This window comes from Trichogramma pretiosum, unplaced genomic scaffold (genome assembly GCF_000599845.2).
Source record: "Trichogramma pretiosum strain Unisexual culture from Peru unplaced genomic scaffold, Tpre_2.0 scaffold62, whole genome shotgun sequence".
Taxonomy (NCBI): Eukaryota; Metazoa; Arthropoda; class Insecta; order Hymenoptera; family Trichogrammatidae; genus Trichogramma; species Trichogramma pretiosum.
This window is the reverse complement of record NW_019641674.1, coordinates 1,079,676-1,094,294: the sequence shown is the minus strand read 5'-3', so window position 1 is coordinate 1,094,294 and position 14,619 is coordinate 1,079,676. Positions and strand designations below refer to the sequence as shown.

The following is a 14,619-nucleotide window of genomic DNA, read 5'->3' as shown; positions in this document are numbered from 1 at the left end:
TCTTTGCACCCTCGCTACGCTCGGGTGAAAACAACTCCTGGGTGAGTCAACTGCTTCGCGCACTTGTTACAAAATATACTATTTTTATTTTTAAAGCACACTCGTCAAATTTTTTTTGGGGACTTACAAGTGATTCATAAACCTGAAAAAAAATAGTGCCCATCAAATTTGGGTGAGGGCCATCGAGGAAAAAGTACATGTTAAAGCTGAAGTTTAAGACAACATTTGCTTCTAAATTTGGTAAAAATATTGATTTTTTGACATTTAGAAAAAACTACATTGCGTCATCTTCCAAAATGTCGAAAATTAAAACGGGCAATATAAATCGTGCCATCTATAGTAAAACTGTAGATGTGCAACGCAAAATTCGATTAAATTGCACTGAAAATCAACAATGGGCGTGGGCATATCCATGTTTATATCGTACATAACTTTTTTTACAATGCACGCACACCAAAAATAGACATACCACTCGATTCTGCTACACAAAAACTATTTTCGACATTTTTTGAACGTTTTTTGACAAATAATCAGAAAGAAAATAAGGCGCTCTTAGCCCCTCTATCAGCGCCTGATAGAGGGAGCTAAGAGCGCCTGTGTTTCTTTCTGTGTATTGTTGTCTGAATTGCGTTAAAGCTTGTGACTAATTAAAAAAATTTATCAGACAGTAGTTGACATCTTCAGGAAGCTTTTTACATAGTTTTAGAGACGAAAGACCGTATCGAACTCGATTAGATTTCGTGTTTTTTGTTTTCTTCAATTTATTTCGACTCGGCAAGCTCCCCAAATTGCTCCAATTCACTTTGAGGCATATTATTTCTGAAAATTTTGACAATTTACAATAAAAAAGCTTCAGGTCACTTTTACTTTTGAGTCATTCTACACTAATCTACACTGAGAAAAAGGTTTAGTTGAATCAATGAATTTTTACTTGATCCAACGAAATAATTTAATTGCGGGTTGCTCATTAAATATTTAATTGAATCAAAGAAAAATATGTAATTGGTTCAATCAGATAATTTAGTTGATTCAAATAAATATCTAAGTAAATTAAATAATTATCTAATTTAAGCAACTAAATATTTCATTGAATTGCAGAATAAATTTATTGTTTCAATCGAATCTATTATTGTATTAAGAATATAATTTCATTACTTCAAACAAATATTTACTTGATCGAATATAATATTTTTTTGAATGCAAAAATATATTTAATTAATTCAAATAAATATGTATTAGATTTGATTAATTGATTTGGCGCCGCGAAAAAATATTTGGTCATGTTGATTAAAATATACTAGTGAATTTATTACATTATTAAAAAATAATTTCAAGTAATGTCTTTAATATAGTGTGGTATATTTGATAGCGAACTGTTCTTAGTTCCGGCTGTGGAGGGGATAGAAGTTAATTAAATATTTAGTTGAAGTTATCATATGATCATATTGTATGTATGTTGTATGTTAATTAGTTTATTACATAATTATTGAACAATTTTAATAACTATGGAACATATACATTAATTTCTACCTATTCTAACGCATGAGACTATCGCTTAATTCTAACGCTCGGATGACAGTTCGCTCGCAGTAGTCAATCGCATACTACCATCATGGATATTTCTGTCTTATATAGTAATCTCGAACACTTTTTTGCCACTTAGGGGTGCGGGAAATGCGCCATCTAGGTAAAGGACCGAAACTAAAATAATTTAATATTTAATTAAAAATCGAATAAATATTTAATTACTTCAATAAAATCTAAATATTAAAAAAAATGCAATATTGGAAACTAATGATATTCAACTTCTTTGATGAAGCTCTGTGTAAAGTTTAAAATTGGTTTTTACAAGAGAAGTTTTGCGGTTACTATTAAGTATATTTTTAAACTCGCCTCAAATTATTACATACATATATCCTAAAATCATTGACGATTGAGCGAAAAAATAATTATAATAATTACGATAAATATTGAATAATATTTATTAAATGAACATCAATTGATTTTGAAAAATATTTAATTGATTAAACTAAATATTTTTTTCATTATATTCAATTTATTTCATCATACTCAACAAAATATTTTTTTGCGAATATATTATCATAACATTAAACCGATAATATATTTAATTCCCTCGATCAAATAAGTAATTACAATAAAAAATAAATATTTAATAATATCTATTAAATGAAAATTACTTGATTTCAATAAAATATTTTTATTTCGAACAAATAAATATTTCATTGAAATTCATGTAGGCAAACAATGAAATCGATTTTGTTGAGTCAATTAAACGAGTCGTTCAAAACTATTTAATATTTATTTATGATGAATAAATATTTTGTTGAATCCAAAAATGAAATAATTTAATTGACATAAATAAATATTTCTTTGAATTTAGAAAATAATTAGTTGGTTTAAATATAATTTTGTTACCTCAATCAAATAAAAATTAATTAAATAAAATAAAATATATTTAATTGACTCAACTAAACCTTTTTCTCAGTGTAGGAAAAATATGGCGAGTACTCGAAAAAACACGAGTATTCGATAAAATTCTAGTACTCGAAAAATCTAGTTACAGTCGAGAACTCGGAAAAATAACTTGTCGATCGAATCGAGCTTTTTCGAGTACTTGCACACACTTATAATTATGTTCTTTTAATTTCATTAACTATAATTGTTTTTACATGATATATTTATAAAATATCGGTTTTCACGTATGTATTTTTTTATGTAAATAAAACGACTGATTTTTCTCTCGATGCACGCTAAGATACAAGTCAGTTGCATTACATCAGCTTCTGAACACGTAACTTGCTTCTGATGAGTGAGAAAAGAGAGAAAAAACTTTTATTAACTCGTACAGCGCAATAATTCGCATAAAATTTTTGGCCCCTTGGTTAGTAAATTATCGAGCTTCGACTGTAGTTGTTCATAAAAGCCGGGATATAAAAATTTCCTTATATATTCCTTATATATTTCGCTTTCCAGTCGCCATTTTTTGTACTTAAAATCATATTTCACTAATGGGAATCACCATAACTTTAAGAGAAAGACCCATGGATGCTTTATTTGTACCAAAGACGCCAGGATTTAAAAGATTTTCATGTGAAAATTCGAAAAGAAGAAAAAAATTTTTTTTCGAAATCACGTTTTTTTGGATAAAACTATCCATAACTTTTGACCTGTTTGTCATATCGAAAATATGACACCGGATTCGGAAAGTTCATTAAATTTTGTTTGAATTAACTTACTCGCAAGCTCTCCAGACCCCATTTTCAGCAAAAGTACAACGGTTCAAAAAAGTATCAAAAATGTGTCCGTCCCGGACTTAATGGATTAATACAAAATTCTGAAGGCATTTGAAAAATAATTTAAGTATGATGAATGGTTGTATAGTAAACATAATACGTTTACCACGGTTCGTTATAATTCGGATACTTGACCAGATATTTTTGGCTTCGTTTGTTCGTAAATCGAGTCGAAGACTGACACTATAATTGACAACAAAGTCAAGATGATTTAACAAGTTCATAAACGTTAATGGCGTCGTTAAAAAATATCTGTCAAAGAGTTGTGCGTGCCGTAGAAAAACACTCGAGTAAAGGTGAGTTTCTAAAAGAGCGTAAAAGTTTGGTATAATGCGTGTGCCCGTGCGCGCGCTCGCGCGTGAGTGTGTGTATGTGTGTGATATGACTTTAGGTTCAAATCTCGTACACGAGTCCGCGTTGTAGGACATAGCTACCCTGTGCACTCTCACGGCTCGATGTACAGCTTATATACCCACACGTACATAGCCTATAGTGTTTTGCTCTGACGTTGGCAGCCGATCAATATTAGACGTCTAGTGGGGAGGGGAGAGTTGTGCGCTTGACGGGGTGTAGAGGGTCACGCACACAGTCATACACCACACACGCGCGCGCGCACACACACTCACAGATGAACGGATCAAGGAAACGAGGGAGAATGAGAAAGAGATAGAAAGAGAAACAAATGTATGAGTGAGAAAGAGATACAGAGAGAAAGCAAGCACAGCCTCGGTCTATGGACTCCGACGCTCTATGCCGGCTCGCGCCGCCGCAGCAACTCTCCGTGCATCAACGAAGTGTACGAGGCTGCAGCGCACGCGTGCAAGTGTGTGTACGGAGGCAGGGATGTTCGTGTCGCCAGAGTGTGGCACTGTTACTGCTGTTGCAGATAGAGAGAGAGAGAGAGAGATATGTCCGAAGAGTGTGAGTGAGCGAGGCTATGCGAGAGGGTAGAAACGGTGCCGATGTTGACGCCTGGTGATAAGGAATAGCGTTAGTTCAGTGAGCGAGAACGAGCAGTCAGCGACAGCATATTGCTGCGTGGCCAAGTGTTGGCACTAAACATCAGTCTGCGTACTCATAAAGTACAGCTTATATCTATACCAATGCGTTCTTTCTGCTACAGCTTGCATGCGGCTAAGTTTGTGGCTGCATACAAATAATTACACTTGAGCAAGCTGCCCTACGAGCTTGCTTCACAGAATATTTTCTGCAAATCACAATCACTTCCTAATCTTGCATATCCGTTTCAACCTTTTAATAAAAACAAGTAAGTGCCTTCGGTGCTGTTCTCTATTCGGGCGCACTTTGTTTCTTCATCACTCCATGTATGTGAGTGTAATTCTGTGTTTCTTTCTGTGTCTCAGAGCATCTTTAGCTCAATCGCTTTTCATATTCTATTTGGTGATTTACATCAACTCACTGTGCTTGCAGTATATAAGTACCGCGTACACGCGAGTGTCGGCCGAATAGTGTGTCACGAGCAGCATCGTCACACGTTGCAAGCGCCTCGACCCATTGCCGCTACCAGATCGCCCTTGTTTCCGAGAAAATACGTAAGGTTAGGTTCCTGGAACGTTGCCGGCGAGAGGGTACAAACTAAAATTTACACTCGACTCTAGAAACACCCTGGTCGTCATAAGTGCTGCGATACTGTAGGTGTTCACGTAATTGTGTGTGTGCGCGCGCGCACTAGTGTGCGTGTGTATATATGTATATGTGTGCGCGCGCGTGTGTGTGTGTTCATATGTGCGCAATAAGTGCTACTAAAACGACGAGTGACCTTCTTGTTGGCCATCGGTGCACACAAACGTGATTCAGCGGCAAGTGTCAGTAAGTTTGCCTAGGTCGTCGTCGCCCCGCCCGTGCTTCAAGCACACAGCATCACCAGGGTGTCTGCACACGCAAGAACCACACCCCCTGACGTGTGTCAGAATCGTCGTAGACGTCGGCTGTTGAAAGCTTTTCGAATCTTGCTTATAGCTGCTATATTGGTAAGCATGGGCGTGTACTGCTACAAAAGTCTGTTGTTGAAAGAAACACAGGACTTACGTACCCGTTGTTCCAACGTATTTTGCTTGCAATGCGCCAAAAATAAAGCTTATTTTAATATTGATTATATTTAGGGGTATAATTTTTTGCTTCTGAAATCTGTTAAATACAGAATTAATCAATCACCCGCGACGGTATATTCTGATAAGCACAAAAAACCAGCCACGTGAATTTTATTTTAATGCCAATCGAATGTTATGAGACGAACGTAAGTTATTAATGTCTTATCAGTATTTCGTTTCGTAAAAACATATATTTTTTACATACAATTTTGATCTTTGCTTATGATATTGAAAACCGTAGCATAGTGAACTATTGGAACAGGTTGTGAGATAATCTTCATTCGGAATTTTTCTAGTATAATCACAGTGTAACATTTTAATAAATCCCTGATGGTCGCTCCATGGCTTAATTTCACTGGAAGAACAATCGTATTTGTAATAAAATTTTCATGGTATAAATATTTCATAAATTTAATCAATTTCTAGATGCTTTTGAAAAAACAATGTTACTGAAAACATGAAATTCGTTGGATAAAACATTTCCACGAATAATTTTATTTACAAATGACACATGCACGAACGCATTCATATTTTCTGTAGATGAATCTATGCAAAGCTCAGAGTGCTGGCTACTTGAAGAGTGTTTGCAATCGTCTTTCTTATATAAAGAACATGGAATAACCACTGCTATCTATACTTACGTACATTGCGTGTATGCACTGGTATGCCAAAAATTTTAAAGCCTCATTTATGGGCACACTTATTGACTCGGGTTGTACATACGGTCACGCATTTCGCTGATCTACATGCACACACTCACACACATATACATGCGCACGCGCGCGGGCACAGGGCTTGGCTGGCACACAAAGGGAAGAAAGTCTGTGCGCGCTAGTTATACAGGGATCGAGAGAATAGAAACCATCCGAAAGCGTGCCCACGTATTCATTTACACTTATAAATCGAGTGTATTTTATATTAGAGCTCTTTTTTCTCTAAAGATATCGAAAGCTTTAAAACTATTTGTTTCGTCATCGAACCTGGCCTGAGCATAAGTTCTATTTTTTATTCAATTTATTCATAGTACAGAAAAAGAACAAGTTTCTTGACACAAAAAAAAAGTACTCGAAGTAATAAGATTATGTACGAATCATTTAGTTTTAAGTATATATGATCAGCTTTTGATGTGTATGTAACTCATACATAATGATCAAAGAGGGTTTTTAGAATAATTTTCGAGTGAAAAAAGAAAATTTTTTCAAAACTTTATACCTTAATCTCAATCATATAACATGAGTAATATTTCTTTTGTACTATATGTCTATTAACGAGATGATAAAATACGTTTTGAATTGCCTATCATTTATTAATGTTGTAATGGAAATAAATATTAAAAAACAAAAAATACCTTCTTCGTCTATAGGGGTTATTAATAATTGCGGAAACATTAAACTTTTCCAATCTCAAAAATTAGATGGCTGATTATTTAAAGTACTAAAGATATTTTTTTGCAGAAATACTATTTCATAAAAAGAGCTTTTTTTAATCGCTACATTATTTATGCTAGTTCGTCGTACACAGAGTGTTAGCAATTGGTTTTTCAAAAAACCGAGATTTGAACGTTTTTTAGTCTGCTTTTGGAAACCATGCGATTTTCATACTGTTATAAAGAAACTTATTGGCATAAATCTTAATCCCTTCAAAAGTTGATTAAAAATTTTTGAATTTGTGACAACGGTACCATAATCTGTTATTTTATTTTGAGTTCAAGTCCTATTAGTTTATCTGATTTTTTGCGCGTATTTTAACCCGTCGATAACAAATATCGAAGATAAATTTAACGAAAATTTTAAGTTTTTGTGGTGAATTATTTATGAATGCACATGCTAGAAAAAAAGGTTTTAGAGTTATTATGTAATAATATTGTAATTTTCAATAGGAGTAGAATGAACTTATATTAAATATTGTACATTACCTAATATCATATACGTTAAAAAAATATGATTCAATATTATATAAATGATATGGATAGTTTCTAATTTTTATTTAAAAAAAAAACAAATCTCAATTGTAATAAAAACGATTTTGGCTACATTACTTCGTTCAACTTAAGGAAGCATTCTGGTGTGCAACTTGTTAAAAATCGAGTTTTTTGTGGCATTATCGAATTGTTTACACTTTCAAGAACCACCTTCTCAACTCTGGCATAGAAATTTGAGTTTTAAATAAGTCAAACGTATATGATTGAATGAAATGAAGTACGCGGCGTTAATGGCAGAAGAAAACTTAACTCGACTGAACGTTTTCATAGCTGGTGGGCAGCCTTTATCAAAAAATACTCGGCCAATCGTTCTAAAATTTTTACTTTTTATTACTTACACATGTGGCTATCGTTTGAAACTCTAACATTTTAAGAACTATCCATCTAAGTATTTTTTTGAGGGGAGGGGCATTGTAATTTTCGACCGAATTTTTAATTTTTTTGTTTTTGTCTTTTTTGATTTTCTAGGTTTTCAAGAGAATTGTGTTGAGGGTAGTCATACACCAATTCGATCTCCTTTATCATTTTTGTGATATAAACCACAGTTTAATGTCAATCTACATTTGCAACATAAAATTGACCTCTTTGAGCCCTAAAAAAAGTTTAAAAAGTAGCAAAATAGGCCTTTGCATCTAAAAATAGCTTATTTTTGTTATTTAAGAAGAATATGAAACCGTTTGAACGAAAATCCTAGCTGCTACTCTAGTGAAATGTCCCCTTATGGGGACACACATGTGTTTATGCTTATACATGAAGAACATGAAAATTAAGGATTACTATTACAAATTTTTTGTTCTGATGTCAAAATATGTTTTTATAGGTCCTTTTACAACAAAAAATATGTCTCTAGTTCCTCTAATTATTAAGGGGAGGTTCTCATGATACTCGATCAAAGAATCGATTTTTTTTGCTTACTTAGTTCGTAAATGTCCCGTAGAATATACCCCCGAAACTCTTTTTGCCAAAATCGATTTAGTTTAAAAATTATAGGCAAAAAACCGAAGCTGTATTTTTACGAAGGATCGATGTATGTATGTATGTACATTCACTTTCTAAAACTTTAAACGCGTTTTTCTCGAAACCATGTTTTCTGAATCGGGCGGCAAGATATCTCGAAAAGTACTGCACTTAAAGGTACACTTTTTATTTTATTTTAAAGCTAATTAAATTGTCTGGAGGTTAAACCTATAAAATTTTTAATTTTTTCATTATTATTACATTTGCAACATACTGCTACAAAAGTCTGTTGTTGAAAGAAACACAGGACTGATGTACCCGTTGTTCTAACGTATTTTGCTTGCAATGCGCCAAACGGAAAGCTTATTTTAATATTGATTATATTTAGGAGTATAATTTTTTGCTGCTGAAATCTGTCAAATACAGATAACGAAAAAAAACTCACGAAAAACACGTCATTTTCGAGGCGCTAGATGAGAGCCTCCCTTTAAGAATCATCCATTATTCATGTATATTGACTTGGAATTCCAAGTCATTGACCGCTCGATTTTGAATGCAATTTTTCACCAATCCTGATCCTTGGGGTCTCAAAAGTTGTGTAATAAAATTCTTTCCCACTTAAGTGTAACAGAATTTAAACAAAAGGCTTGGAAAATTTTTTTCATACTACAGTACAAAAAAAAAGACAAAAATTGCTACTTTAACCCATTAACGACCAAAATGCTTGATTTTTTTGTTGGTTTTCGCAGCGATTTTTTTTGTAGTTTGAGACCTTAAAAAAATTTCGCAGGGACCTATTTCGATGTAAAATTTAATGCCCTTTCAGAAACTGAGCGCAAAATTTTGATTTTTTGCGTAATAAAAAAGTTATAGCTACTTAAACAAAAAAAAACGTAAAAATTTTTGCAAAAAATCAAGTTTTCGATTTTTTTTCGCCATGTTACCGATAAGGAATCACGATATAAATATGATCAGGGGTGATCACGACTACCAAAGTATCTCAGAGAATTTTTATGGAATTTTCGAACCATTACTTCAAACAAAAAATAACTCATATTCATATAAAACATGACTCATTTTTACTCGAAAACTATTGAATTTAGAGAAAAAGTGCACAAAACGAAGATTTGAAAAGTGGTTCAAAAATTCCATAAAAATTCTCTGAGATACTTTGGTAGTCGTGATCACCCCTGATCATATTTATATCGTGATTCCTTACCGGTAACATGGCGAAAAAAAATCGAAAACTTGATTTTTTGCAAAAATTTTTACGTTTTTTTTTGTTTAAGTAGCCATAACTTTTTTATTACACAAAAAATCAAAATTTTGAGCTCAGTTTCTGAAAGGGCATTAAATTTTACATCGAAATAGGTCCCTGCAAAATTTTTTTAAGGTCTCAAACTACAAAAAAAATCGCTGCGAAAACCGACAAAAAAATCAAGCATTTTGGTCGTTAATGGGTTAATAACACTTATTGCTATATTTGGAGATGAGTAAATGAAAAAAATAACTAAATAAAAAATTTGCTACACTTACGTGGAAAAGAATTTTATTACAAAATTTTTGAGACCCCTAGAATCAGGATTGGTGAAAAATTGCATTCAAAATCATGCTATCAACGACTTAGAAATCACAAGTCAATATACATGAATAATGGATAAATCTTAACAATAAGAGGAACTAGACACATATTTTTTGTTGTAAAAGGACCTATAAAAACACATTTTAACATCAGAAACAAACAATTTTAATAGTAATTCTTAATTTTCATGTTTTTCATTTATAGGCGTAAACAGAGGTGTGTTCCCTTAAACTGCATCAAACTGTTATTGCCGTTATTCAATATTGCTGTTTTTGTGGGGGGTTTGTTCATTTGAAACATATTAAAAACACTTTAATCCATATTCTTAGTTGTACAGTTTTGAAGTGCTAAAAATTACCTTCAATTTGGTTACTTTAGAAACATTCTAAGTCATATAGAACCGGAGATACAGCTATATGACGATTCACGAAAAATCCATGTATCAAATCTAGTTCATCAGCGCTTCACAAATTTGATACTTGAATAACAAAAATAATCTATTTTTAGAAGCAAAGGCCTATTCTGCAACTTTTTTGGGGGCTCAAAGATGTCAATTTTATGTTAAAAATTTAGATTGACATTAAACTGTGGTTTAAATCATAAAAATGACAAAGAGGAGCGAATTGGTGTATGATTCTCTTCACAACTTTACGTTAATCCAAGCAAAATTGACAGAGATATAGCCATTTTAATTCAAGTAAGATCTGTTCGTTTTTTTAGCCCCGATCACATGTTTAGTACGGCGGTTCGAAAAACCACTTTAGACTCCGATCGCTTTGTAATGGCAAAGAATATTAGTATCCCTTAAGGGAGGGGTATGGTGCTGATTTATCGATTTTTTTCTATTTTTCCAATTTTTTTTTTTATTAGTAAAAAAAAAAAATTTATTTCTACAATGTACATGTGAAAGTACATGACTTTAAGAGTACTTTGTGAAAATTTCATCAAAAAATTTTTATTTTTGGACTTTTGAGAGCAAATCTACGGAAAAGTCGTGAAAATTCTGGTGAGACACGTAACTTTTCACAGAATCATCTGAAACGAAAAATGCAAAATTACCTCATTAGTTTATGAGTTTTATCACGTACTGACGTAGAGTTTTTTCATTTATAGTGATTTTTCGAATTTTGACGTAATTTAGAAGTTGAAAAAAACGTTAAAATTGCGTCCAGACCTGAAAAATCAACCTTTTTTTTCGGAAAATTTGTAATAAACAAAAAAATTTTAGGAAAAATCGAAGTATTTAGACCTGAGTACCTGCTCTAAGAGTTTATAAAGAACTGTGCAAATTTTCAAAAGGATCGGTTGAATACTTTTTGAGTGACGTTTCTCACCGATTTGAAAAATGTCTTTTCGAGGAATCGCAGTTCATTATACGTCAAGATTTTTCAAACCGGTGAGAAACCCCCTCTTAAAAAAGCGCGAAGCCGCGATGTAGGCGCATACAAATGATATCTTCAGTTAACGCATGAGGCTCAAAATTTGAATTTCGTAAAAACAATATCATCATGCTTGAGAAAGAAATCACAGCAAAATTTCTCGCTGCTGGATTGACCGATTGGGCTGAAATTTTCAGAGCTTGTTTCAGATATTAACAGGAGATTCTTTGTAAAATTTTAGCCTTCTAGGTGCCTTAAAAGCAAAAATATAGTCATAAGGAGATTGAAAAATGACGTTACGTTAAATTTTTTTGTACGGGGTTTTTTCATTTTTACTTGGGCTACAATATAAAACGGTAACGTCTTGTGTCATGCTTTAATCTACATTTATTGATTTTTCATTCAGTTTGTTAAAATTACACATGCTAAACAAGCTTGAGTCCCAATAATAATTTCATGGCCTTAAAGAACACAAAATTACCTTTAATTTGGTTTATTTAAAAATTCCCAAAGTTCATAGAACTGGAGATACAGCTGTTTCAAGGTTTACTGAAAATTAAAATACTAAATCTGTGAATTTATCATATGATGATCATACCATATTTGAACCGAGAAATTTTGCTGTAATTTCTTTCTGAAGCATGATGATATTGTTTTTATGAAATTCAAACTTCGAGCTTCATGCGTTAACTGAAGATATCATTTGTATGCGCCTATTCGCGGCTTTTCGCTTTTTTTAAGTGATACGCGAAGAAGATTACACTGTATGTTTAGAGTTGCAAAAAGTTTCAAATAAGTAAGGAAATCTTTGAAGTATCAATGATTATGAAATCCAAATGCATACAAAATAAAAAAAAAGTATTCTTGAATTTTGTTGAATGAATAATGTGATTGTTTACCATAAACTTGAAGAGAGTGTAAAATAAATTTCTGATAAGTATTGATATCTCTAGAAAAAAGAAAATGATTAAAATTATTACCCAAACGTACTTTGATAACAATTTCAAGTCGTATCTTTATTATCATTAAAGTTTTTATATAAACCAGAATTCTATTACAACTCATTTTTTGAGTTTATAAAACTTAAACTTTACGTAGGACATAAAGTTATGCGGAATTTTTCAATATATAGGGAATGACGTTATAACCTTCAACTATTTTTACAAGTCTACTCTTATGAATATGTGCTTGAATGCCATCGATGAATAAGGTCAGTTGGCGCTTAAGGTAACGTTGACAAAGAAAAACATATGAAAAGCTTATAGAGCACACTATTTTCTTGAGTAAAGAAGCACACTTTAAAGAAGAGAGACACGATTCGGGAGCGATTTTCACGTTTATTTGATGCGATGCGTACGCCAATATATGCACTTTGCATTTTTCTTTACAATCTTTTCGCAATGCTCTTACAAACTCCAGTTTTATATTAACTGTTTGTGTACTCTACTTCTTCTTATTTGAATTCAACATTGGTAAATGCATATGTATATAAATGAACGCTTCAATTGAGCTATCGTAACACTTTGGCGAGGATTTGTTTCTGTTTTCGCTCAACTATGAATCAATTTTTTTATATAAGATTAAAACTTTATTACAGTATATTTTTAAATAATATAGGATAAAATGACTAGTTTTCGGACACTTGAGAAAATTCTTTTCTTTTTTGCATTTGTAAAGCTTGCTATTTACTTTGGCTACACCAAAAACATACTATTTAAGAGAAAAAAATTAAAAATTTTCGATTGAGTATATGCACTTGATTACGTGAAAAATATCTTTAAAATTTGATTTTCAAAAACAGACGAGAAATCTATTTTACTTATCACTCAGTAGATGCTTCTAATCGTAATTTCGATGAATTGATTTTGTATTTTGTATTAGATGTTAGATATGACTATCCTCAACTATAATTCATAAAATATATAAACTTTCAGAGCTTTAATATATACTTAATAAAAAACGAATTATCGATGTGTACGATAACTTAACGTTACACCTCAATGAATTTTTTTTTAATTTTTAAGTCAAAAACGACTTTAGAATATCTATAGAAAAAATATTTTCATAAGCAGCGACATTAGGGTCTAGAAACTAGGCTTCCGGGACCTTTTTCTATAACTTGTCAAAACCGCATTCAAATTCGAGAACCCAAATGTACAATTATTTGAAAAATTCAGGGCCTCGCCTACATACATTATTAGCTTGAAGGAAAAGTCGATATATCTAGAGCATTCTGTCCTTTCTCGATCAAAAAGCTGGGATCCGATCGACATGACCCAACGAGCTTGAACAATCAAACATGACTGGCATGTTATCACCCACCTATGATCTCATCCCCAAGCTCCCTAGCAAGTGCACACTCTACGTGCCACGTTCATACTACTATAGCCAAGACGTTAATTCTCTTGCTAGTTTGAACATATTTACTTCGATCGTTATTTGGACAGTCTTTGTATTGTAGAATGTCCCCGCCTTCCTGACTACACCTACAGAACTAACTTGTTATTTGTAGATAGTGGTATTGTATAAAATTTTCAATACAAATGAACACAAATTTTTCAAAAATATACTATTCATTTTTAATCATTTTCCATAAATTATTTGCATTTTATTATACGTACAAGTAGCTAAAGTTTATTTCTTGCTGAGATTGAGGTCGCGGCCATGATAAATGGACAATCGAAAAAAAACCTCATACACGCTCAGCACTAAAGAGTAAAATTTGACCCAAAAAAGAGTAAACTGATCTTTTTACTCTTTTTCGGGTCGAATTTTCCTCTTTAGTGCTTAACGTGTAGAGCTATTTTGATTCATTTGATGACTTGGGATTCTACGATCGATAGTTTAGATGTGTGAAATGCTTACGAATAAGTTCTTTAGAATTGTATGAGTATATTTAACTGTTTTTAAGTATCTAACTGAACAAAGTACTTTCAAATGGGGCATTGAAATAAGTTATAATGCAACGGGTGTGTAACGAGTATTACTGGAAAAGATTATTGACACTAGTTGCATACTAGTACTTTACGATACTAGTGCCATAAGTAACACTTTTTGGCATGGCGTAGTTTAGGGACCGAAAACAGCGAGGGTCCTAATAGCTGGGCCAAAAAGTATTCTCATGGCACGAGTGTCGTACAACATTATATAGCACTGTGCTAAGTTCACATTTATGCCCCCTTTTCCGAGTCATGAGTCGTGCTTTCTGGTAACGTGAAGGGAGGTTAGCGAACGAGTGTATGCGAGTGTGATGCTTGTGATGAGTGTGATACCGCCTAGAGAGCTTAATTGTGGA

General features: G+C 32.7%; 1 protein-coding gene across 10 annotated transcripts in view; it reads left to right on the top strand.

Annotated features, from left to right (window-relative positions):
- Positions 1–14,619, top strand: part of LOC106649048 (protein turtle) — a 95,626-nt gene that overhangs the window by 25,481 nt on the left and 55,526 nt on the right. For 8 of the 10 annotated variants that reach the window (XM_023460577.1, XM_023460578.1, XM_023460579.1 and 5 more), the window contains exon 1: positions 4,328–5,305. The exons of 1 other annotated variant lie outside the window; for it this stretch is intronic. The gene's annotated coding sequence lies outside the window, so the exon portion shown is untranslated. Of the gene's footprint in view, positions 1–4,327; positions 5,306–14,619 lie in introns of those variants that run through there. One more of the 10 variants, XM_023460576.1, reaches the window with a different exon arrangement.